Source organism: Ambystoma mexicanum, chromosome 4q (genome assembly GCF_040938575.1).
Source record: "Ambystoma mexicanum isolate Mex_15411 chromosome 4q, UKY_AmexF1_1, whole genome shotgun sequence".
NCBI lineage: Eukaryota > Metazoa > Chordata > Amphibia > Caudata > Ambystomatidae > Ambystoma > Ambystoma mexicanum.
This window is the reverse complement of record NC_090928.1, coordinates 748,055,960-748,080,806: the sequence shown is the minus strand read 5'-3', so window position 1 is coordinate 748,080,806 and position 24,847 is coordinate 748,055,960. Positions and strand designations below refer to the sequence as shown.

Sequence of the window (24,847 nt, the reverse complement as noted above, 5' to 3'; positions counted from 1 at the left end):
TTGAAACCACGGACCCATGCTATTCATTCACAAAGTCTGATATATTAACGCATATACAAACAGGTATGTAAATAATAGCAAGCGTATTTACACATGGTTTGAAAAGACACTCTTTCCCAGACTGAAGTTATGCTTAATGATCAACACTAACCAAAATCACATATTACACAAACATACATTTGATAATCGTACATATATTCAAATACAATCATATTGACTGCATGGGTTTATAAAAGCGTCATTTCCTTAAACATCCACGTTGTGCTTGGGTTTATGATACTGTAGGTACAAAAGCAAAAAAATGCCATTAAAGAATATGGAACAAGTTACTTAACTATAACTGTTGTTCTCGAGCATTGGTCTGGCATTGATTTACATGCTCATGAATATTCCCCGTCGTCAGGCTGGGAATCCTCGATAAAGAAAAAAATCAGTTTCAGTTTCGTTTCTGAACTGTCTTTCTCCTAATAACCAATCACTGGTCTCTGGGTCATGCTGCCCCCAGCCAATGACTGCTCTCTACCTAAGCCCCTCCTCTGGCAGCCATCTTCAGATTTGGTAGCACGTAAAGTGGCATTAAGACCAAGAGAAGAGGCGCAGAGGGGTAGGAGGGAGGGTTCGCGTGTGAATCCATGCCAGACCCATGCAGGAGAACAACAGTTACAGGTAAGTAACTTGTTCCTTCTCCAGCATGGGGTCTGGCATGGATTCACATGCTCATGAATACAAGAATACATAGCAGTACACACATGCACAACCACGGGAGGTGGCAAAACTCAACATTAAGCATCTTTTACCTCCTCACCAGGCCCACCTTCAGGCGAACAGATTGCACAGCACTGCCTGGTCGACTCTGGACTCCTCCCTGGAATCCCGGTCGACGCAGTAGAATCTCGTGAAGGTGTGCGTCAACCTCCACGTAGCAGCCTGCAGATGTCCAGCAAGGGCACACCAGACAGGAACGCCGTGGTAGCAATGATCGCTCTGGTTGAATGGGCTCTCGGACGGCCGGGCAACAGTCGGTTTCCCAACCGGTGACAGTGCATGATGGAGCTGGAGAGCCATCTGGAAATGGAAGCCTTTGAGAGGGCCTTCCCTTAGTTCACAGGTCCAAAGTTCACAAATAGCTGTGATGTCTTCCGAAGGGTCTTCGTGCAGTCCACGTAGAACTTCAGCGTTCTAGCCACATCCAGTGAGTGCAAAGTCCTCTCGGCCGGCGACGAAGGTGACGGGAAGAAAACAGTTAACACCAAGGGCGCGTTAAGATGGAATTCCGACGGCACCTTGGGCATGAAGGAGGGGTGCGTCCTCAGCACTACCCTTGTCTCGTGGAATGTCATGTATGGAGGTTTACAGGAGAGGGCCTGGATCTCTCCCACTCGTCGTGCGGAGGTGATGGCCACAATAAACGCTGTCTTCCACGATAGGAATTTCAACGGTGCCGAATGCAGCGGCTCGAATGGCAGTCCCATAAGCCTGCTCAGCACTACGCTGAGCTCCCACGCCAGGGCCGGAGCCTTCACCGGTCGGAATGAACGGAACAGTCCTTTCATGAACTCCTTCACCAGGCGATGTGACTGCAGATGATCGCCCCGGAGTTCTGGTGTAGCAGGAAATCGCTGGTAGATGGATTTTGATGGAGGCATGAGCTAGCCCCGCCTTGGCCAGCGACAGTAGGTACGGCAGTACTTGAGGGGCCGTAATCCGCAGAGGGTTAATCTGTGCACAGCACCAGACAGAGAACCTCTTCCATTTGTGTCCATAGCACTTGAGGGTCGAGGACGCCCTGGCCTTTACAAGCAGCTCCTTGCAGTCCACCGGGATATCATACCCTCCAATCTCTAGTGCTGCAGGAGCCAGGCCTGCAAGTTCAGCGACCCCGCGTTGTGGTGGAGGATGGCACCTCCTTCTCTGGCGAGAAGATCTGCGTCTGTCGGCAGTTTGACTGGGGGGGGACGCTGACATGTCCAGAAGGTCCGGGAACCAGATCTGCCTCGGCCACGCCGGTGTGACGAGGATCATCCTGCACCAGGACAGTCTGAGTTGATTGATTAGTCGCAGCAGCAACGGCAACGGTGGGAATGCATACAGGAACAGGCCATCCCAGGGGAATGAGAAGGCATTGCCCATGCTGCCCGGCTGGGGAAACCTGCTGCGGAACCTCCGGCACTTGCCGTTCGTTGCTGTCGCAAATAGGTCGATCTGGGGATTGCCCCATTGCCGGAACAGGAGATCCACTTGATCCTGCTGCAGTTCCTACTCGTGGCATGAGCGCAGCACCCTGCTGAGTGAGTCGGCAATGGTGTTCTTTATTCCTGCCAGATGGAAGGGTACCAGAAACATCCCTTGGGCAACGGCCCAGTGCCACAGATCCTGGTCTTCCTTGGATAGGGCTGGGGATCTGGTGCCTCCCTGCTTCCGGATGTAGAACATCGTGGTGGTGTTGTCGGTGAAGATCCTTATCACCTTGCCCTTGATGGATGGAAGGAACGACCTGAGGGCCCAGAACACGGCTCGGAGCGCAAGGACATTGATGTGTAGAGACCTCTCCTCCGGGAGCCAAAGGCCTCTTGTGTGGAGATCTCTGGTGTGCGCTCCCCATCCCTCCAGGGAGGCGTCCGTTGTCACCGTTTCCTGATGTGCCGGGGTCTGGAAGTCCATACCCGCTGCCAGATGCGCGCAGGTGCCCCACCACCGAATTGCTTGGCGGAAGGTCTCGTTGAGTGGGATCCGGTCTTCGAAGCTGCCGAGGAACTCCTGCAGTAGACACATCCGAAGCCTGCACAGGCGCACGAGGTAGATGCACGAGGACATCATGCCGAGCAGGGATCTTGATGAATATCACCCTGGCCCCGTCAAAGGCTGACAGCCGTTGCACCTTGCCCAGGATGGCCTTGGTCCTTTCCTCCGACGGAGAAGCCAATCACGCCACTGTGTCGAGCCTGGCTCCCAGGAACAGGGCGACTTGCGACGGCACCAAATGGGATTTCGCGAAGTTGATTGAGAATCCCAGATCTATGAGCAGTTGAACGGTCTTCCCTGTGTGAACGACAGCGAGTTCTCTTGACCTTGTTCGGGTGAGCCAATCGTCCAGGTAGGGGTAGACGTGGATCCCCTGTAGGCACAGCCGCGCCGCCACTGGTACTTGGCACTTGGTGAACACCCTGGGCGCTGACTTCAATCCGAAGGGAAGGGCCTTGAACTGGTAGTGCCGCCCTTGGACCACAAATCGCAGGAACTTTCGATGTTCTTTTAGAATGGGGATGTGAAAGTAGGCCTCCTCCAAGTCCAGTGACGATAGGAAGTCGCCTTCCTCCAGCTGTCCCAGCACGTGCTGGAGTGTGACCATCCAGAACTTCTGGGACTTGATGTACTTGTTTAGACGACAAAGGTCCAGGATGGGTCGCCAACCGCCAGTCTTTTTCCTTACGAGGAAGTATCGCAAGTACACTCTCGAGCCCCAGAGCCTCTTTGGGACGAGTTTGATGGCTCACTTTTTTTTAGCATTGCTCGTACCTCCAGTAGCAGTTGAGGGATGTGGTTTTCCTTCCTGGCCACAGGTGGGATACGGGACACTTCTTCAGAAATTCCAGAGTGTGCCCGCGGGCCAGGGCATCCAGCACCCAACTGTCGGTGGAGATGGACTCCCACACGCTGATGAATTTCGCCAGCCGGCCTCCCACCGGAGTGCTCAGCTGGAGGCCCGACGCCACGGCTGGTTCAGTCCTGCTTAGCCGCAGCACTTGCCGCCTTGGCCTCCTTGGCGACGACGACGAGATCCTCCTGTCTTGCCGCGTCCTCTGTAGGCTTCCTGGGACGAGGAGCGGGCAGCCTGGCAGTACGATGAGGAGCCGCCGCCAAATCCTTTGAAGGCACCTTGCTTGCCTCCGGAGTTCCGAAAGGGCGGCCGTCGCTGTTGAAGAACACCCAAAGTCCGGGCCGTCTCCGTATCCGCGTTGTGGCCTGCAGTGACTCGTCTACTGTCTTGCCAAACAGGTTGTTCCCATCAAAGGGCATGTCCAGAACCCTGGTCTGAACGTCCTGGCGGAAATCAGTTGCCTTGAGCCAACCCCGCCGACAAAGGTAAACGCTGTTGCCCATCTGTCAAAAACCTGTGTCAGCAATGTCCGTGGCCACCGTAATGGCGTGGTCAGAAAGCCACCTCGCCTTCCTGTAGGATCTTCAGGGCCCCAGCCCTCTTGTTGTCTGGGAGGAAGTCCAGCAGGGGAGCGATCTTAAACCACAGTTCCCTGTCGTAGCGTGCCACAATCGCGAGGGCGTTGGCCGCTTTCATCGTCGTCGCCGCAGACGAGATGACCCGCCGTCCCATGGCGTCCAGTTTCTTCCCTTCGCCGTCTGAGGGGAAGTCGAAGTTGAAGCCGTCGCCCCTGCCGCTTTCTTCTTGGCCGCCGCGGAGACGACCGATTCCGGGGATGCTGCGCCCTAAGGCACATGGGGGCAGAGTCCAGGACCCGGTACTACATCTCGTACCGGTCCCTCTTAGCAGGAGCCGTTGACGGGTTCTTGAGGAGCGTCAGCCCCTCGTCCCAGATGTCGTCCAGTAATGGAACTGAGAAGACAGTCTTCCTCTTGGCCTCACGCCATTGGTAGAGGAAACCTTCCTTCTTCTGTTCTTCGGGGCAGGAAGAGCTTGGATGCCCTGGCGATCATGGCGTGTAAGGAGCCAATTTCGTCGGGCGGGGAGGCCCGAGGGGGTGGTGATGGAAGGTCCATTCCGTCGTCACCACCTTTGTCATCCGTCCCAGTTGTCGCCATCTCCGTTCCCGTCCCATCCCTCGGAACAGGGGAAGGAGATGAAGGCTGTGAAGGACGTGAAGGCTGGAATGGAGGGGGGGATGAGGGCAATCTCTGTACACAAGGCCTGAATCGCCATCAAGATTGCTCCTGAGTTGTCTTGTGGCATAGGCACCTGCTGCGACCGGAGCGACGGTTGGGGAGTAGGCTCTGTCCGCTCCACGGCTTGCGGCTCCTCGTCGGCACTGCTGTTGCTTTCTTCGTCCGCCTCGTTGGGATCCTTCCCGTGGGACCGGACCTCCTCGAACTTCTTGTTCAGGATCTTCGCAACGCCAGCCAGCTCCTCTTTGTCTAATGGACACCGAGCCCCCCCTCTTTTTCCACCCGGGGTTTCACAGGGGTCTTATCGATGGGCTGAAAGAGGATTCCCTCCGTGGCGGCAGGGAAACTCTAGGCCCTGAGGTCGCCTCCACTGGGGTAGCCTCCGCAGGCTTCGCCAGGGCCACCACGACTCCCTCGATCGAGGCCTTAGCCGGGTAAATCAGGGCCTTCGCGACCTTGGGCGCGCCTGAGGCCTTCACCTCGGGGGGAGGGTCACTGCCTCGCTCCCCCTTAGCTGTCTCCGTCGGGATCGACCGGGACTTCTCCAGAAGCTTACCCGGGTTCTCCGATTTCCTCTTCCCCGAGCCAAAGCGTTGGCTCATGGTTGATGGCGTCGGTGATAATGCGCCCTGCTTGGCAGCCGAGGAGCCCGACCGATCGGCACTTCTGGTGCCCGCGGACTCACGGTACGTAGCCTTTTGTTGGGCCCCCGTCGCCAGGGCGCCCTCAAATGTCTTAGAAGACCGCTTGGACTACTTCTCACCTGCTGCTGGGCTCTTCCCTTCCAGCCATTTGGTGAGTCGGATAAGACGATCCTTCATAGTGCGTTCGGGACATTTTCTTGCAAATCACACAGTCTTTCTCCACGTGCGTTTTGTCTTCATGAAGGCAGTAGCAGCATTGAGAATGCTCATCCTCCTTGAAGACATTCTGTAATCTGCATCCAGGGCAGCTCCTGGACAACTCGGATCCGGGCGTCGTGTTTCCTTTGTCCTGGGCCATGTCCACGCGGGGTAGGCCTCAAAGATCTTCCGGAATCCTCCAAGAAGAGAACGACGAAAAACTTCACCCTTGAGGGGCGTAGAAAATTCCGAAATGGGTCGCTGTTGATCGGAAGTAGAAACGGTGGAGATTGAGGCTCGATTGACCGAATAAATGATGATAAACTCTTTGAAAAATCGCAAAACGCAGCAAAAGCTCAAGAGTTATAGCACGAGGACTCCCAACACGTGAACGTGCGGTAAAAATCTGAAGATGCCTGTCAGAGGAGGGGCTTAGGTAGAGGGCAGTCATTGGCTGGGGGCAGTATGACCCAGAGACCAGTGATTGGTTATTAGGAGAAAGACAGTTCAGAAACGAAACTGAAACTGATTTTTTCTTTACCGAGGATTTCCAGCCTGAGGACGGGGAATATTCATGAGCATGTGAATCCATGCCAGACCCCATGCTGGGAATGTAGATGTTCTAAAATTACTATTTAAAGAGTCCCATTTTAAAATAATTGGGGATTAACCCAAAAAGGTAGAGTGGCCAGCCACGTTCCAGACATTATTGAAAAGATACTGGGAGCATTACAATCCTATCTCGTTGACTGCTGAAGGAAGCAATGTGGTGAAGCAGCTGGCCTGGAAGAATGAAGTTTCTGTGGTAAGGTGCACGGACAGTCATCTCCCTAGATTCTAGTCAAGGCTGCTGGAGAGGAGGGCAGATCCACTGTAGAGGTTAGGGTTGCTTCAAACTTCATAGCAGCCAGGTGAGGTTGAGGAAAGCATGTTACCCAAACCTAGACACCACACGTGTGCGAGGATGGCCATGAAGGGCCACCTTCACTGCAGACTTCGGAGGAGCAGATATGACATCATCCTCAAACCCTGAAAAGTAAGGGAGAGGAAGGAAACCTCATAGGCCCACCAGACCAAGAGCACAGAAGAGCTTTATCACTGTAGTACTACTTGCCCCCATCCAGCTTATGGCTAGGCTGTTGGAAATGAGCTTTGGCGGAAGTGGGGCAGAAGTGAGAGCAGTTTGGCAGTACCGGATTGGTCGTACGAGTCAGAGGCAGTGTGTTTCCTCAAGGATCCTTTTTACTGCAGCACCTCTAGCAGCCTAAAAGTAACAAGCCAATGTCTCGTCTCACCTAAAATGGCAATTTTCAGCCCCTGGCATACTAGAGGGAGACGGTGGGTGTTGGATGTACAGAGGATAGGGAACTAAGGTCTACGAGTACTCTAGTCACTACAGTGAATAACTAATTACTCATACGCCCCGTCCCCTCGTCTCCATCCTTATGGGTGATTCCACTGAACAAGACAAATGGGTGGAGCTGTGACAACCTGCCTCGTTGTTAAGAATATAAAAAAAGGTTCTTCAGAACCACCTGACCAAATTCTGCATCCCACCTGGAGCTGGTGTCCAGGGAATAGTGTTTACAGCACGCAGACAGAGTGGCCCACGTAACCGCCTGGCTAATGACTTCCCAGGAAGCGTGTCTCCGACTGCGTGACCGTCCAATGGGCTATGGAGGCATTGGAAGCTTGGGTGTTGGGAGCCGAGCCCCCAAAGGTGCCGAACAAAGCCTCCGATTTCCAGAAAGATCTCGTTCGGTAGTGGTAGAACTTGAGCACTCTTTTCAAGTCCAGGGAATGCAAAGCCCTTTCAGCCTCCGGGTGCAGGTTCAGAAAGAACAGTAGCAGGCAGATTACCTGGTTCAAGTGGAGCGGAGAGACCACCTTGGGCAAGAAGGTTGGATGAGTGCGCAAGATGACCTTGTTGTTGTGGAAGGTGATGAAGGGCTCGCACCACGACAGTGCCTGCAGCTCACTGACACCAGCAAGATTGCCTTGAATGTCTGATGTCCACCGATGCCATTGGCACAAACCATTTACGCTGTAAGGTCGCAAGCACCACTTTGAAGACCAACACAGGGTGAAGCCTATGCACCAGGGGAAAAAGCCTGAACAAGCCAATGAGATGGGCTTTAACCACCGGGTTTGACACTGAAAAAAATGTGGTCCGTCGAGTTCTTGTAGGCCCAATGGTTACCAAGTAGGTACGGCAGGTATTGACCTGGATGCCGTAATGAGCCAGGTGTGCAGAAAAGGACACGTTGCCCAGGGAGCAAGTGAGGTGGTCCAACCCCTTGTCGTGAGCCTAGTGGCAGAACCTGGTCCACTTACTCTTGTACTGCAGGTGCGTGGATGGCCTTCTGTATTAACTCCCAGGTGCCATCTGAAAATGAAGTGGTGCAGTCTCAGCTGATCAGGACCCAGGCAGAGAGGGCCAGCCTGCCAAGGTCCGGATGCTCCACCGCCCGCCCTGCTGTGCAAGGAAGCCCCTGCCGGGGATTGGAAGATGGATAGGCCCCTGGGTGCGCAACTGTAGCAGGTCCGAGAACCACACCTTCAACGGCCAGTGGGTTGCAATTAGGATGAGGATGCAGCCCACCAAGGCCCAAAACCTGCAAAGGGTCAGCTGGAGCAATGGAGGAGGAGGAAACACATAGCAGCAGAGCTGGAACGCGTCCCCCTGAGATCCCTGACCCCGACCTACCCATGAAGCGAAGAGGGGGCACTTGGAATTCAGAGGCGATGCGAATAAGTCCAGATCCAGAAACCCCCATTTCTGGAAGAGGGACAAACAGTTGATGTCTAAGTCCCATTTGTAGGTGTTGAACCCCAGGTGGCTGAGCTGTCCACCGTATTATTGTCCCCCAGGACATGGACAGCAGAACTCCATATCCCCTCCGACAGGGCCCACTCCGATTGACACTGCCGCCATGCAAACGAGGGGAGAGCGGGTCCTGCCCCGTTTGTTCAAGTAGAACATTATCGTAGGATTGCCGGTTGTGATGGGATCCGCCTTGCCCTTGATGATCGTTAGGAAAGCTGAGTGCTAGGCCCATCGCCATGAGATCCAGCAGATTATATGCAATAGAGCCTCTGCCCTGGACCATGTACCGTAAATCGAATAGCCAATCAGGGTAGCCCCCCCAGGCCGTTAGAGAGGAATCTGTTGTCACTCCCAGAGTAGGCTCTGGCTGAGTAAAGGGAGCTCCCACTGCCACACTGCAGTCCATAAGCCACCAGTGAAGATCCGGATGGAGAGACTGAGGAATCGGAAGTCTGTCCGATTGCGCCCCAGTTTCCTGATCCCAACTGGCCACCAGGTGGCACTAGAGGCGTCTCATCTTGAGGCGGGCGTGCCGCACTGTGAGCACGCAAGACGCCATCAGGCCCAGAAGGTGCTGGAACCACTATGCTAAGGTGATCGAATTGGCCAGAAAATGCAGAATTTCCTTCTGAAGGAACTGGTGCCTTTCGATCGTAAGGAACACCCTCTGAACAACCATGTCCCATCGAACTCAAAGTAACACCAGCAGCAGTGCAGGCGACCCTATCGGCAACAGAAGAGAAGAGTGTAGAGGAAAAGGAAGAGGAAGGTTGAAGCCCGTGGAGACTACTGAAAAAATCCAATGACTCCTGAAAAAACGCTTCGATCTGTCCAAGAAGAGAACCAGCCGGCCCCACACAGGCGAGCTGTGTTCCCTGACCGAGATGTCATTGCTTTTTGGTGCCTGAGGCACGAGCGGTGGAGGGGGAGCGAGAAAAGTCCAGCGCAGTCCTCTGCAGCTTCCTCCTGTGGTCGCTGGGGGACCTATCCGGAAGCTGCGTGCCAGAGTCCCTGAACCCCTTGAAGACGCTGAAGGAACAGGGTTTGAACTCAGACCTGCCCTGGGTATGAGGAAAGGACTTCTGCCCCGGTTTTGTCAAGATGGCCAAGGACTTACCAGTCTGCATTGAGGTTATCTTGTTTGTTAACTCATCTTCCGTGGACAAATGAAACAAGTCCATCTCTTCGAAAGGAAGGTCTAGGATTCTCACCTGCACGTCTGAAAATAATTTTGTAGCGTGCATCCACACTGTCTACCTCATCTCAACACCAGGCAGATGCCTCTGATGGCCGTGTTGATATGAGTGCCCGAGGACTCCATGGGATCCTGCTCAACCGCGCAGGGCTCCACCAGCCCCACTTTGAAGGAGGCCTGGCTCTCTGGCAGAAGGTCCGGAAGACACTCCCTGATCTTTCACCACAGCTTCTTGTTCACCGCGGCTAGGCGGGCATCAGCGTTAGCCTGTCACAGGTGCAGCCCTGCGTTGAGGCAACATCTCCTGCCAAAAGACTTGAGGGCATTATCCTGATTGGACAAGCAGCTGGGGTGGCCCTGGTTGCAGAAGAAGATGGGCTTGAATACAAAGAAGGTACTGCCACGACTGAAGAATGCAGTTGAGGAGGCCAGGGCAACTGGTATGCCCTAAAAAAGCCTGAATCAGCTTTCCAGCTTTTTGTTTATTTGGGCTTGAGGCTTCTCCCGCAACTTTTTAGGATGATGTTCTTCAGGGGGAAGTCGGAGCGGCCTGTGGTGCACAGGGCCAGGATTTTCGCCAGCCCCCCTGGCTCCAGCGGGGCATGCTCCGAATGGGTAACCCCCAAAAACTCAGCTAGGCCGTGAAGACGGTCATGAAACGCCTTCACTGATGCTGGAGGCTCCTCATCATGTCCGTCATGGTCACCCCTCCTCATTTTGCCAGAGAGAGGGTAGTCCTTACCCATCCTGAGAGGGGACCCCCTGTCATCTCCCAAAGAGGGCTGAGCATCAACAGGCGACTGAGAAGGCAGTGTTAGTTGCACCGGAGATGGAAGGCTTGAAGACACCAGCGTGATCTGGACTGGAGAGGAACCAGGCAGTGGTACCGGAACCCCCAGATGGGCCTGAACCGAGACCAGAGCAGGAGGCCTTGAAGGCACAACCTGCAGGACCACTTCCTTGAGGAGGTCCTTGGGGAGCCCCAACATCTGAGAGGAGCACATGAGGAGTAAGCGCTCAAATAAAACTTCACAGGCCACCGGGTCATGAGAGGGAGCACGGCCATCCGCCGCGCTGGGCCTTCTGTCCTGATTGAAGCGCTGATGAACCTGGGATGGGTATCCGAATGGCTAGGCGGCATGGATGTAACCCTGTGGGAATACCTGCCTGAGCCATAGGGCCGACACTACTCCCAAAAAGAAGAGGGCTGGAACCACCCTGAGTGGGTCATTCTGAAGGTGATGGAGCAACCTGAGACCTAGAGTCAGGATTTAGGATGGCTGCCAGTCGAGCAGGCTCTGCCACGCGCTTATTCGCTATTTTGGGGCCGTGCACCACGCCCTGGGTGGGGTCCGCCATAGACTGTTGTCGCCCTGACTCTGAAGCAGAATCGCCAACTTCAGAGATTGTTCTGGTAGGCCTAGGGCCCTCAGCAAGCAGGGTGGTAGTCCAATGGTTCCCCTACACAAACTACCTCAGAGAGGACTACGGTAGGGTGCAAGTCCTCAATCGGGGAGTTGATAGTTTGGGACCACACCTCAAGCAGCCGCCTGGAACCAGAGCTCGAAAGCCCCTTGCACCCCGGTGCAGAAGACGCAGAAGAGCTGGAGTGCCCCTGAGTGGATTGCCCGGAAGAGTCCCGGGGCCCCTTGGCTTGGGAGCTGGTAGCCTTAAAGGCCTGAGGTTTGTCTGTGCATATCCTGGAAGAGCCCCTGGGCCCCTCGGCTTGGGAGCCGGTAGCTGTGGGGCATTGGTGAACAAAGGACCTACCTTCTCTTGACGGGAGGTCCTGGCGACAAAGTGCTTCATGTGACCAGGTGGTGGAGAATGGAAGATCTCTTGCCAGCGGGACAGTCTATTCTTCAAGGATCAGTGACCTAGAGAGCTGCAAGCCGTGCACGTGTCCCAGCAGTGGTCAGGCTCCAGACACACAAGGCAGAGTGTGTGGGGGTCTGAGGCTGGGAACAACCTATTGCAGGATGCGCACCTCGTAAAGTCTCCTGCAGCCGGCATGCGTCGGGGAGGCAAGGCACTAGAGGGAGGTGAAGAAATTGGAGGAAAAAAGAACAGGGAGCACGTAGAATTCTGAAAAGCTTTCTGCGCCTAGCTGCCAGGTCCCACACTGTCCGTGCGGAAAAAGGGACTGAGGTGATGGGCCGGAGGGCAGGGCCTCAGGGGTGCTCCTGCGCCTGGGGCAGCGCCCCCTGGACTACGCTACATTTAAAGGGGTAGCTCATTTTTCGCTGCCAAAGGTTCTGTTACCAGCCCCATGTTGGGGGACACCCACAAGGATGAAGGAAAGGGGACAGGACATAAGAGTATAGCTGCCAACAGACAGCTCACCGCTTTCAAGAAATATATCAACTCAATCAGGGGACAGCCCCCTGATCTCAGCACTGTACAAAATGATCTCCGAGGGTCCAGGGAACGGTACCAGGCACTATATGGGGAAATGGGAGGGAATGCTGGGCCGGTCAATAGCCCTAGAGGAATGGGAATTTCTCTGGGGTAACATCCCCAAACTAAATAGGTCTATCATTTGAGGGAAGCGTGGTATAAGGTCCTTCTCCAGTGGCACTCCACTCCGGTGATCCCAGATGATGTACCCGGATGTGTTGGCAGCCTTTTGGAGGGCCTGTAATTGACAGGGGATTGTGCCCAGATTTGGTGATCTTGTCCGGTACTACAACTCTTGTGGGAGCGGGCGCAAGCCTCAATCAATAAAATGCTGAACACTAATCTGCCCCAAGGGATGGAAGCATGCATATTGGGCCTTTGTGATAAGGACACAGCATCACAAAGCTGGGATATTCAAAGTTTGTATCTTTATCCATCCATCCATCCATTTTTGCTTATAAAGCACCAAAGGCTTAGGCATCCATGCGCTGAACAATGTGAAAGAACTACAGAACAGGGATTTCATAGTTCTTCAAACAAACAGTCTGGTCTTCAGCAACTTCCTAAAGGCAAGGCGATTTTTTTCCTTCCGGAGTGATTTTGGTAACCCATTCCAGGCCGTGCCACCCAGACCGGAAAAGAGCGGCCATTGACCCAGGCTCTTTTGAATCGATTAACCTTCCAAAGGCATGCCTTAGCTGAGCGCAGGTTCCTAGTGGGTTGATAAATCATTACTTTCTATTGAAGATATTGAGGGGCAGTCCCGAAAATGCACTTATGTTCCAGAGTTAACAGCTTAAAGAGGACTCTGGCAGCCACTGGGAGCCAATGCAGCTCCCCCCGGGCTGCTGTCACTGGTTCTCTCCATGCCATTTGATGAACTATGCACACAGCTTCATTTTGTAATTTCTGAAATTTCTGTATGACCTCCTTACTAGCAACCCCTAACAGAGTGTAGTGCTGTAATATAATAGCCTGTGCTAATTTTGCATGGTTATCCTTTGTGACCATGGGGCCAACCAATCTCAGTACTCTGAGATAATAGTTGCTATTCCTCACAATGAAGTCCACATGGGCATCCACTTTTAGATTGGCCTCCATATAAGTACCAAGGGTCTTAACCTTCCTAGCCACTGGGATCAGGCTGCCCTCGATAAGGAAACTAGAAAAATCGACCTAGAATCTCATGGGAGTGCTTTGACCCATAGATCCTGAACTCAGTTTTCCCAGCATTTAAGCATAACCAATTCATGGAACATCCAATTTCTGAAGACCATATAGATATCATTTAGCCTCTCCTGGTCCATAATTTCTTCTAATCTCCCTAGATAACTGAAAACCCCAATTGAATTTCTCCAATTCCAGACACAAAGGCTGAATATAAATGTTAAAAAGTGAGGGGGAGAAGGCATGCCCTCTGAAGGACCCCACAGACAGTGGGCTCCGGATCAGCTGAGATTTCATACCATTGGACCCTACACCTGCGTCCCTCCAAAAACGACTATCCACCTGACCACCTCCCCCGAGAAATCTCCTATAGTCGCCAGTCTCTCTAACAGCATTTTATGATCCAATAGAGCGAAGGCTGTCGATAAGTCAAGTAAAATCAGCAGCCCCGATCACCCCCCTCCAACACCATAAGCATCTGGGTTTGGAGGTCAATGAAGGCCCTCTCTGTGCCATACATACGACGAAAGCCAAATTGTTTTTTGTTCAAAATCCCTACAGCCTCCATATGTCGGAGCTGCATGGTAGACACCTTGTCAACCAACTTGATAAAGAAAAAGGTGTTGGATATGGGTCTCAAGTTTACTGCATCTTTAGGGTCCAAACCCTGTTTTTCTAAAAGGGGCTTCACCACGACATCTTGAACGATTTGAGGTATGACCCAGTGATTAAAGGATGCATTAACAAATATGCACAAGAATGGCGCAAACATACCACAAGGTTCCAGGATGACCTTAGACAGCAATAGGTCGCCTGGGCAACTCGTGGGAAGCATACTCTTAATGAATGTCGTCGACTTTGTGTAGGGGGTGCCGTCAAGTTTTGCTCCCTGAAATAAGAGGGCGTTTGGTCAGCCGCCGTTTCTTGTTGCCCGTTTCCTGTGATAGCATTAACAGTAGCAATATTTAACCTGTCTAGCTCTTTACAAATCTTAGCTTGACCAAGTGCGAGTTTGTCTGCGAATGCCTTTTGAACTTGTGTACAAATTTAAGGTTTATATTTTGGTTAAGTACTTTAGGATTTTCCCCAACAGTTTAAAAAGTTCCTTTGTTTCATTTCCAGCCATGCTTATCTGTTCGTTATAATGGTTACGTTTAGCTTCTATGATCTTATCTTTGTATTCCTTCTCCCTACGTTTCCATTCTTCTTTGTTGTTAGGAGATTTATCCTTAAGCCATATATGTCCAACCTGGCTTTTCCTTAACTTAAGCTGAGCCAATTCCGGGGAGAACCATTTTTGATGATTAGGAAAATCTCTAACACTTTGAGACTTATTAGGGGCAATCCTATCAAGCAGCGCTATCATGTGTCTATTATAACTCTTCATTAATAGATCAGGATAGTCCAACTTGGTGGTCTGCATCAGCAGGGCTTTCATGCATCCTGCATCCCGCAAGATCCTATGATGTGATGGCCCGATAAATTCTCCCTACAACTTTACGTGGCAACTCATGTTGTTGCCTGAAGGGTTTTGGGAGTTGGATCTGAGACACAAGAAAGGAATGATCCGACCACACAAAGGGGGTAGTAGTAAAGTCTGTCAGTGTTATATTTTCACTGGCCAGCCAATCCAATGCATTTCCCTTTATGTGTGTCGGGTCAGAGTTCTGTACAACAATATTCCCATTATTTAATAGTCTTTCCAATTCAATTGCTTTCTTGTCTCTTGGGTCTCCTCTCCATAGATTTAAGTCATCCAAGAGAACTATAGCACTATTTGCTTTCTGCATGGGAGATAATAAATGTATGAGATCCTTGTTAAAAATAACCTATTGCCGAACGTAAGAAACAATTAATACATTTCCTGAAATTCCTAATCTGAAGCAGTTTCCAATTTATGCACACAGAATGACTGGGATCAGTTCAAAAAATGCAGCAATACGCACAATAGCTAAAACAGCCACACACTAAAAACAACAAAAGTGCGAGTTCTTACATCCCCAGGGATTTATACCAGGGAATACCAGCTGGTCCCTGACGCGCCGGCACTGACGCGCCTTCCCGAGATTCAAATGTGCGTCCAAAACACGACCGCCAGGACTTGTTATCTTTGGGAAACAAGCTTTTGGTGTGCTTAGGATATGAAATACAATAGCACGCGGGCGGCAATTATGACGTAACTACTTCAATATTTAATCTTAATGTACTAAAATGTTAAAATAGCATATCGCCGAATGTAATAATTAATACATTTCCTAAAATTCCTAATCTGAATCAGCTTCCAATGTATGCACACAGTGTGACTAGGATCAGTTCAAACAATGCCGCAACACACACAATATCTAAAACAGTCACACACTAAAAACATGGTCGTTGTACGAGCAGCAATCTTGGTGGTGGTCAGCAAATGGAAAAGCAGGGAGGCTCCCACGGACTGTGATTGGCTGTCCAAGATCTGGCACATCCTTGTGATGGAATGGGTAACCTATAACATTCAAGGAGACTACTCAAAGTTTTGGGAATATTGGGTCATGGCTTGAACATATCTCTGATGCGATTATGGCTACCATATATGCCCACACAATTGGAAGATTTTGGACATTGTATAATTACCCCTTATTGAACTACTGTGCTATCGATAGGTTATTATCAACTGAGTGCTGGGGGGCAGTTCATGGGTGGGGGCGTGGGGTGGACTTGGGGAAAGTAGGAAAGGGTGATTGCGGGGGCAGGGGGAATTCTGTTATTTGTATGGAAAAAATGCTAATGAACATACTTAAAAAATAAAAAAAATAAAAAACAAATAACTCAAGGATGTTGGCCAGAGTAGTAGAATTATTGGATACTAGCTCCAAACAATCCAATTCTAAAATGTCTGCCTTAGAGACATTTGTGTCAACAGGGGCTTCCACTACCTTGAATCCGAAGTCCGGTCATCTTTTGGAGTAGGTGGTGTTGCATCTTCCTGCGACGGCCTCCTCACCAGCCGAAGTTGCCTTGACTGTGGTCACTGTTGATCTTCATTCTCATGAGGGCTTGTCTTTTACTGACCTTACAATAAATCAGAAGGTCGAAATAAGCATTTGCAAAGCTTTAAGTGTTGTGAGGTGGCACCACGTTGACAAATCCTCTTTATCTTGCCCCAACAATGAAAAACATAATGAAGCCAAAAGAATCACATCTGACATGGGCCCACAAGAGGAGGCATTTAAGAAGGTTTTCAAGCTTCCTAAATCCGGATTCCATTGAAGTTATGGTTTTAACTAGGAAGGCATTGGCGCTACCATCGCCAGCCCCTGAAATGGAACCAATATGGAAATCAAGGAAAGATAAATCTAAGACAGCTAAACAGGGTGCTCTTACTAAAATGCCAATTGGGAAAAAATACTTTTATAACCTACTTTACGACACCAGCGTCCCTTTAGGAACAAGAAGCTCTGAGTCCCCATCACTGCTACTAATGTAATAGATACCCCCCGAAGAAAGGTCTATTGGTATTACTTGAAGAGGGCATCGACGTTAGTGAGACTTTCGAACACATGTTTGGAGGGAGGGCTTACTTCTCGCCCTTCTAATTCCACAAGCCCGAGTGTCTATTGTACATGTTGGCTGACGTCCTTTCCTGGTATGATTCACACTCTTACTTCGATGGAGGCAGTTAAGGTTTGTCCACTCTCAATGAGGTTTTCTGGCGACAAAGGGGCAATCAAGCAACCCTCCAAGTAATGGCCCAAACTTATTGCTTATTATTTTTGAGAGCATCTTCAAAGATCAGGATTCATCATCATTGAATAGAGGATCAATCCTATCCCCGTTTGCAACAATCCCAGCATTGAGACTGGTAGATTCCTCCGACATCCAACAAGTAGAATTAATTGAGGAGCATTGAACTGATAAGGTTGTGCTTCACTTAAAATTGAAAATGGATTTCCAACTTCATTCTCAAGGAAATTGACTTTTATGGAATTGGGTTTGGACGTTTCCTCTTATGTAAAGCTGATGAACAATCTTCAACCAATTCTAGCGAAGAGGTCCTCTTCTACATGTTGTAATCTACAAGGAGATCGGGTCAAAGCTGACTCTATGCACCCTACCGGCCCACCAACGGCACCTGTAAAGGAAGACTGGTCTAGGCTGGCCTCGCTGAGCAGAGCGTCCGTACAAGCTTTAGCCATTTGTTTGCTCATTATTATCATGGAATTCAAGGGACCATTCTAGCTTTCTTAACCCCATGTTTGATTCTTTTATTAAATCAAATTTCGAAATATTTACATTTCAGGATGTTTAGTTACTGGCCTCCACAATTGTAGATGGTTACTCCCTACTTCCTAAACAAAGCTAAAAGGAGTTTTCAGCTGGCCCTATGGGTCTCTGTTGACCGATGTCCAGAACTCCTTTTGCCTCTTTGCTATAATGTAGAACTTGGAATTTGATTGCCTTTTGGTCACTACTCTGGATCCCAAACTTAACACTGGACCAAGACAATCTACCTCCTCTTTATTCATATCTGTTTGAAACACATACAAAACTGATCTCTCCCTAGTTTTTTTCATCTCTGGAAAGTATCCTCCTCTCTTGGTATGAGACCAATGGCCAGGAGACATCCTTATAATGGAGGTTTTGAATTGTACAATTCCTGACACGTATACAAAACCTTTTACACAAACCACGGTATTGGCTGTTGGACATCAGGGCAGGAGCAGGGAACTATGGATATGAATTTATGTCAAATTGGAAATTAAACAGACTGAATGGAAGTGTAATAGGCAATATGCCAAGGAGAAATACCTGGCAGAGAAGCAATAGTAGGTCAATAATTCACTATCTTTGCATCTGGGTCATTAAAAACTAGCAGTAGGCCCCTGAGCATTGTAAACATCCAGCATTGCATACCTACAATCAAGTGACCATGCAGGCTTGGTCCTGAAATTCATACTTCCCATATATTTGCTCCAGAAGGCCATTAGCCTTTATGTTTTGGTAACATTGGTAACAAAAAAATTGACTATTTTGGTGTGGGGATAAGGCTGCAAGTGCAACGCCCCAGGCAGCGAAGAGATTTAGAATGCACAAGACACATTAGCAAGCGGCATAGAGTTAGCAGTTTTTGTTGGGTGCAGCAGAATTAGTATATATTCACTTATAGTTAGCTTTGACACATTTTAGAAACACCATGTAGCTACACCGAATAAGCAACAAATGTGTTTAGGTTGCAGTTGCTGAGGTTAAAAGATGCAGCATGCCTCTAGCTTTAGCGTACGAGGTAGTATTCTGAAAGCTGTGCTTATAGGTAGTTAATAGAGGTAGCTGTGCGAGATGGAGCCAGGGAAGCATTGGGAAGCAGACTATGTCCGTGGGCTAAGGTAGCAAAAGTTCTGGCATGTTTTGAGTCAGAAACATTTTACAGGGTGTGCTCGCGAAAGGATGCAAACTAGGCCTCTGTGGAGCTGTGGCTCTGTTTAGTTGATTCAGAGATGAGTCCCCCTTCGATCCCCTAGAGAGAAGCTACGCTGGCAAGGTCACCGGCAGCCCAGCTGTGGTGATAACATTTAATTGGGTCCAGCTGCAGAGCTGAGAGGCACTGGGAAGGGAATGCTGGGTTGAGGGAAGGAAGGCCGGGATGTGCCTTTGAAGGTTACATTCATGTGAACAGGGCATGGGATTTGTGAGGACAAGAGGCCTGATGAAGATTTAGAGCACTACTGCCCTCACACGAAGGATGTCATCCTATTTGAACTGCATACGCTGGACTCAAGGTGAACAATAAATATGTGAAATTCAAACACAAAAGTGGTGCCTCCATAGCATCATCCATGGGCACTTTGGTTCTCAGAGATAAGGAAGGAGACATGCTAGTAGCGTACCGTGATTTGGGACAGTAGGAGCAGAGGTGATGCCAATAAATTAATTTGCAAGGTCAGAAGGCAGTCTGTGCGTGCCATAATGTCTGTTATAATGAGGAGACCCATTGTATAATAAAAGAAGAGTTAGTCCTGCTAATCACACTTTGATCAAGTACCAACGGAGGGGTGCACATCACACAATGGTAAAAGAATGTTTATTCAGCAACAAATAAATGTTATGGCAACAATGTACCCGGTAGTCAATCAACTATTAAGTTTCATAGGGCCTCATTAGGAGTTTGGAGGCAGCCATGGTGCTATTGGCACCATGGCTGCCTCTAAACCGGGCTCCATTACCGGGTTCCTGCAATGAGGACTTACCGGGTCATTCCAACATAGGAGGACCCGGTAAATCCTCCTTGCAGGAACCATTCCCCATTCCCATATGAGCCCCCATAGGGCTCAATGGGAATGGGGACGGAGGTAATAACGGGCACATTACAACTGGCCCGTTATTACCTCCATCTTCCCCTCTCGGGACCCGGAATGGACGCCTGGTTTTTACCGGGCACCCTTCAGGGTCCCGCAAAGGGAACCTCGTAATCGGCGCTCCCGTAATGAAGGGTGCCGGTCCCGTACCGACACCCTTCATTATGGGAGCGCCACCCTTGTAATGAGGCCCATAGTGACAATATAGTAAGTCACATGTTTAGGGAAATGTGTTTCAGATCATGTGTGACCAATATGGTAATGGACTACAGGGGTCAGACTTGCTCATAGGTGTTAGCCAAGGGGGAATGCTGGATTATGTTGTACTCATTATTATGCATAGTTAAGTTAACTTGCGGTTTTCAGCTAAAAAAGAGGCATCTTATTTGGGTGGAGCGAGCTCCGTATTAGTTAGGTTCTACGGGACCGTCTGATACTTTTTGCATGCAATAAACCTTTGTTTTCCTTGCAAACGGTGTCTTGATTATTTTTGTTGTTTGGCTCATTCACCTTACATTGGTCCTAATAAGGTCATTAAGAAATTCAATGGGGTCGTTCCTAGGGACTTACTTGAGACCATGATGCTGTCAATAAGGATTCTCCATCTTTTTCCATATTAATTAATTCTGTACTTGAGGCAGTTTCCTCAAGCTTTCCTAAGAGGGTCTCACAATTTGTTCATAAACACAAATTTGACGTGGTCATCAGAAGAAGGCCTTAAGTGGAAAGCTAAGGCAAATCAATTCTGACTTAGACTTGTATAAGATCTAGACTCCTTAAACAACAACCTAGGAACTGGATGAAGGGGAATAGGATTAACATAGATATACTCAATAAAGTATAATAAACAAATTTGGCACAGACTTGTGCAAAGTTCAACTGACTGTAAGGCATAATTATTTTATTGTTAAAGACGGTTTACCAACCCTCACTGTGCCATCGTTTGACCCTAAAAACCTGGGCCATTGGTATGGTTCCTTTACATGTCTGGTAATAGCAAGTAAAATCATGAGAACTAGGGGTCATGCCATGGGTCTGGACGACATTCCAATCATTGTCTTAAAGGAAAACCCTGAGTAATGGTCAGATTTGCTGGCTGTCATTTTCAATAACATCTCAATGGGAGGAGGGGTGTGGCTAGAAGGCCATGTGAGCAGACGTGCTCTTGGAGGAGCTCCTGGAGATCCTGAACTCATCTGTAGTAAAAGTGCAGTTGCACTAGCCTTTTGTAGATAAAAACATAGGCATCTGTTTATGAACAGATACGGAGCTGTTGCTGAGAATCTGAAGCCCATACAATCTAAGAGACGCCAGATAGCGGCAAGCAACGCTCCCGGGGACGAAGACTTGTTGAAACAAAATGGTGGCCACTCAAACAAAGAAGGAGTAACACGCAGACCTACTGCAGCACCCCTCATGTGTGTGGCCATGTGGAAAGGGGTGTGAGGCAAACATACTCCCTTTTGGCGTGTCGCAGGAGCGCACGCTTGCTTAGGTTAGCCCAGCTTGCAGAGGAAGGGTTCCGGAGTCCGTGCGAGGCGGTCGGATGGCTGGCGTTAGGACCGCGCCTGGATTGTAGCAGGTGAAGCGGACCTTGCGGCCCGAACTGAAGTGCCCCACACCTCCTGGGCTAATGGGGGCGAGTAGCAGACTCCGGTCCCGCGCGGTCCGCCGGGAGCTGGGAACCGCAGAGTTGTTATCGCAGCGCCCACCCACAAGCTTCCCAGCCAGGGGACTGCAGTGTTCAGCGGCAGCCCGGGGACTGCATGTGAGGCGCCCGGGGCGCGCCGCATATGGCAGCGATCCTCAAGCTCGCGGGGAAGACTGACCTACATGAACAGCAGGACCCTGCGGCCAGAGCGATCCAGATTTATAGTTGAAAGCGCGGGGCTGGGGAGCCCTGAATTGACACACAGACAAGCCTGTCAGTCCAGAAAAAGTAGACACCCCTCAATGATAGAGGCAATGTATTCTTTTGGCCGAAGACCAACTGCCTCATGTGCTTAGTATTAGAAATACATAGCCATAAGCTTGATTAAAGTGCGGACATTTTGAAGTGATTGAAATCGCCATTTTGTTTTCTAACCTTTGCCTCTTGCCTTCTGTTAAAACTGCTTTGCTGAAAACGTGTTCTGCTCCACTAGTACATTATTGTTCATGCATAGAGCAAGGCCGCAAGAGACTTGTTGAAACATAACGCAGCGAGCCAGACAGAAATGCCCGGTCTCCTCCCGCACAAATCCTTGAAAGTAAGCAAGAAGGCATTTAATCATTACACAGGTGCCAGCTAGTTTCGCTAATACAGTATAAATGTTAGAAACAAACATTTAATGGCTTGAATTATGCTCTCCTTTACGGCCCCCCTTCCCTGGGTCCTGTAGAGCCCTGGAGAGACCCCCAGTACACGAATAGAAACTAGGAGATAGCGAGGCCTGGAATGTGTCTCTCCCCTGCACGCAGCTTGCTTGCAGAGAACAGAAGCAGTGTGTTCTTAAAACAAAGAATTGTGTCTGCAGGCTCATGAAATTGCAAACTGTTGCTAAATAAATGTCTGGAGGTGTCATACTCGTCACAATTGTCAATCATCGAACCGAATTCAAAGGAAATACATTATGGGCGGTATTGAATGTGTCACCACTGATTTTAAGATGCTTATTTTGTATATATGTAACTGTTGTACGATTGTCACTCTCTTGCGTCCCCCGGGGTCTGGAAACACACGTCACGGGGTGTGAGACCCAGTTGGCCAACTGAGACTATTGGCTTTGCAATACAACCTTGTGTCTGTTTTATCAGTTTGTGTGTGGTGATTGTGCCTTGTTTCCATACGCGAGGGTACCCTAGGAGCCCCATTCAGGCTGGCAAGTGGCAACGGGATGAAAGAGGAAAAGAGCAGACCGGCAGACCTTCGCGGATGGTCCCTGGTGGGTCAGTGAGTTGGCCTGATGGAACAGCGAGCGGGGACATTCTGCATCTAATCACACGTCCTGGGCTGCTGAGACAACAGCCGGCAGAGGAGCGTGGATCAGGGGCACAGTGACGCAGTGGAAACGAAGTAGGAGGCCAATTCAACGCTCACACTTGCCTCCCAGGGGATCAAAGAGGTGAGCTCACAAACTGTGCACAGCCGGTGGTACCCTCACCTAGACCTGTCAGCTGGGTCCTAAATAAAGGCCTCATAACATTGCCCTACCCCACGGTGGATAGGAGATTATCTTGCCAGTGGAGGGACACACGCTGAGAGGAGATCCTGAAGGGAGGGAGGGGCTGTGAGTATTACAAGCCCAGATTGAACAGGGGATACAAACACCCCAAAAGGCCTCAACCACCTAGTGGGCACTACACGGGGAGGGCGGCATAAAGAGTGCGTCACGTGCGGACTACATATGGAGAGCGGGTGATCTTGTTTTGGCCCACGGCCTCCTGGACACAAGGTGCCTGGTCCACGGCATGAGCGGGTGCTGGATCAGAGGGCAGCCCTATATGCCTACGTGGGAGGACATAACCCACTCCAGCAGCGCATAGGTTGCTCCAAGACTGTCTTTGCGTGGCCTTTCTGGGCCCTAGCGGTAAAAGCTATCTGATCCCACTGAGGCAGGCCAGAGGCGGGGCTTGCCCACGAATCAACGGCACAACGCCATGTCCAGCAAACCTCTGAGAACAAAGGGCAAGCAACCCACGCTAGACGAATACACCAGGACATCACTAGGCCCGGAGGGAGCAAGAAGTAAGGACAAAACCCCGACCGTGGGCACTAATCAGGAGGTCCTAGCGGCGATTGCGGACCTGAAAGTGGCTTGGGAGACCAAATTGGGACTGGCTATGACCGAACTGAAGGCGGCATTGGAGCTTAAAGTAGGTGCAGTGCAGGAAGAAGTGAACCTTCTCCGGCAAGATGTCAGGTCACTGGCGGAACGCACAGAAAACCTGGAAAAAGAGGTGGGCTTGAATACAGCCGAATGTAAAACTCATAAAGCAGACCTTCACGCCCTTGTGCAACGTGTGGGCAACCTAGAGAGCAGGGCACAAGAGGCGGAGTGACGCGCCAGAAGGAACAACATCCGCATTGTTGGCTTGCCGGAGGGAGCTGAGGGACCCAACCCTACGGAGTTCATCGAATCCATGCTACTGCAGGAAATAACTGGAGGAGTGTTATCCCAGGGAATCGCGGTGGAAAGAACGCACAGGGCCCTGACGAGGAGGCTGGCCCGGGGTAATCCCCCTAGGCCAGTGATTGCCAAGATCCTGAACTACAGAGACTGTGAAAGGATCCTTGAGCATTTTCGGAAAGGCAGCACAAAACAGCGGGGAACGGCAAATATAACTGCATACCCAGATTATACCCTGTTGGTACAACGCAGCCGCATGAACTTTGGGACGGTGAACAGAAGATTGCGCGAAGCAGGCCACAAGTATATGTTGCTCTACCCGGCGAAGCTGAAGGTGTTCTACAAAAACAGAACCTTGTTTTTCGAGTCTCCGGAAGAGGCGATTGAGTGGCTTGACTCGCAGAGCTGCCCCCAGGAATCGGGCATCCAGACAGGAGAAGGTGATGGAAGAGATGTAAACTGTGCATGCTGTACCGTGGTGGTCGCAGCCTAAGATTTTGGGACTTGATTATTATGCTAGCTGTAGCCCATGGGCAGGCTTGATTAGTTTACAACTGAACGTGATCCGTAAGCACTGAGACTGTGAACACATTAAAGGAGCTTTGCAGAGCTAGTCCTCAAACCCCCATTTAGAATAGTTTAGTTAGGTCACTGTAGTCCAGTGACACCCTGCCGGGTTTCTGTCCTCGGCATACCAAGGCAGAACCAAACGTGGGGTCGCCTGAGATCCAGGGATGGATCTGGGCATTTGTTGGGGAAGGGAAGGGTGGGGGTAGGTATGGGGAATTGTGGAGGGGTTTGTAGTTGGGAAGTTGGGGAAAGGGATGGTTGTTGGGAGGGAAGGAGTTACGAGCCAAAATGTGAATCTTAGTAGGCGGGTGGTCGTGGGGAGTTGGAGGGCGAGACATCGTATCCATGGCTTCGGGTGCCTTAGAGTGGCTACCTGGAACATCAGGGGCCTCAACAGCTATTTGAAGCGTAACAAGGTGATGATGTACCTGAAGAGGATGAGGGTTGATGTTGCACTATTGCAGGAGACCCACCTCACCAGGGAGAAATTGGAGGTGGTCAAAAGGAAGTGGAAGGGGTGCATGGCTGGAGCCACATATTCAGCCTACGCC

At 50.4% G+C, this 24,847-nt stretch overlaps 1 protein-coding gene across 1 annotated transcript in view; it reads right to left on the bottom strand.

Annotated features, from left to right (window-relative positions):
• Nucleotides 1–24,847, bottom strand: part of LOC138467978 (serine palmitoyltransferase 3-like) — a 1,426,144-nt gene that overhangs the window by 538,751 nt on the left and 862,546 nt on the right. The window lies entirely within an intron of this gene.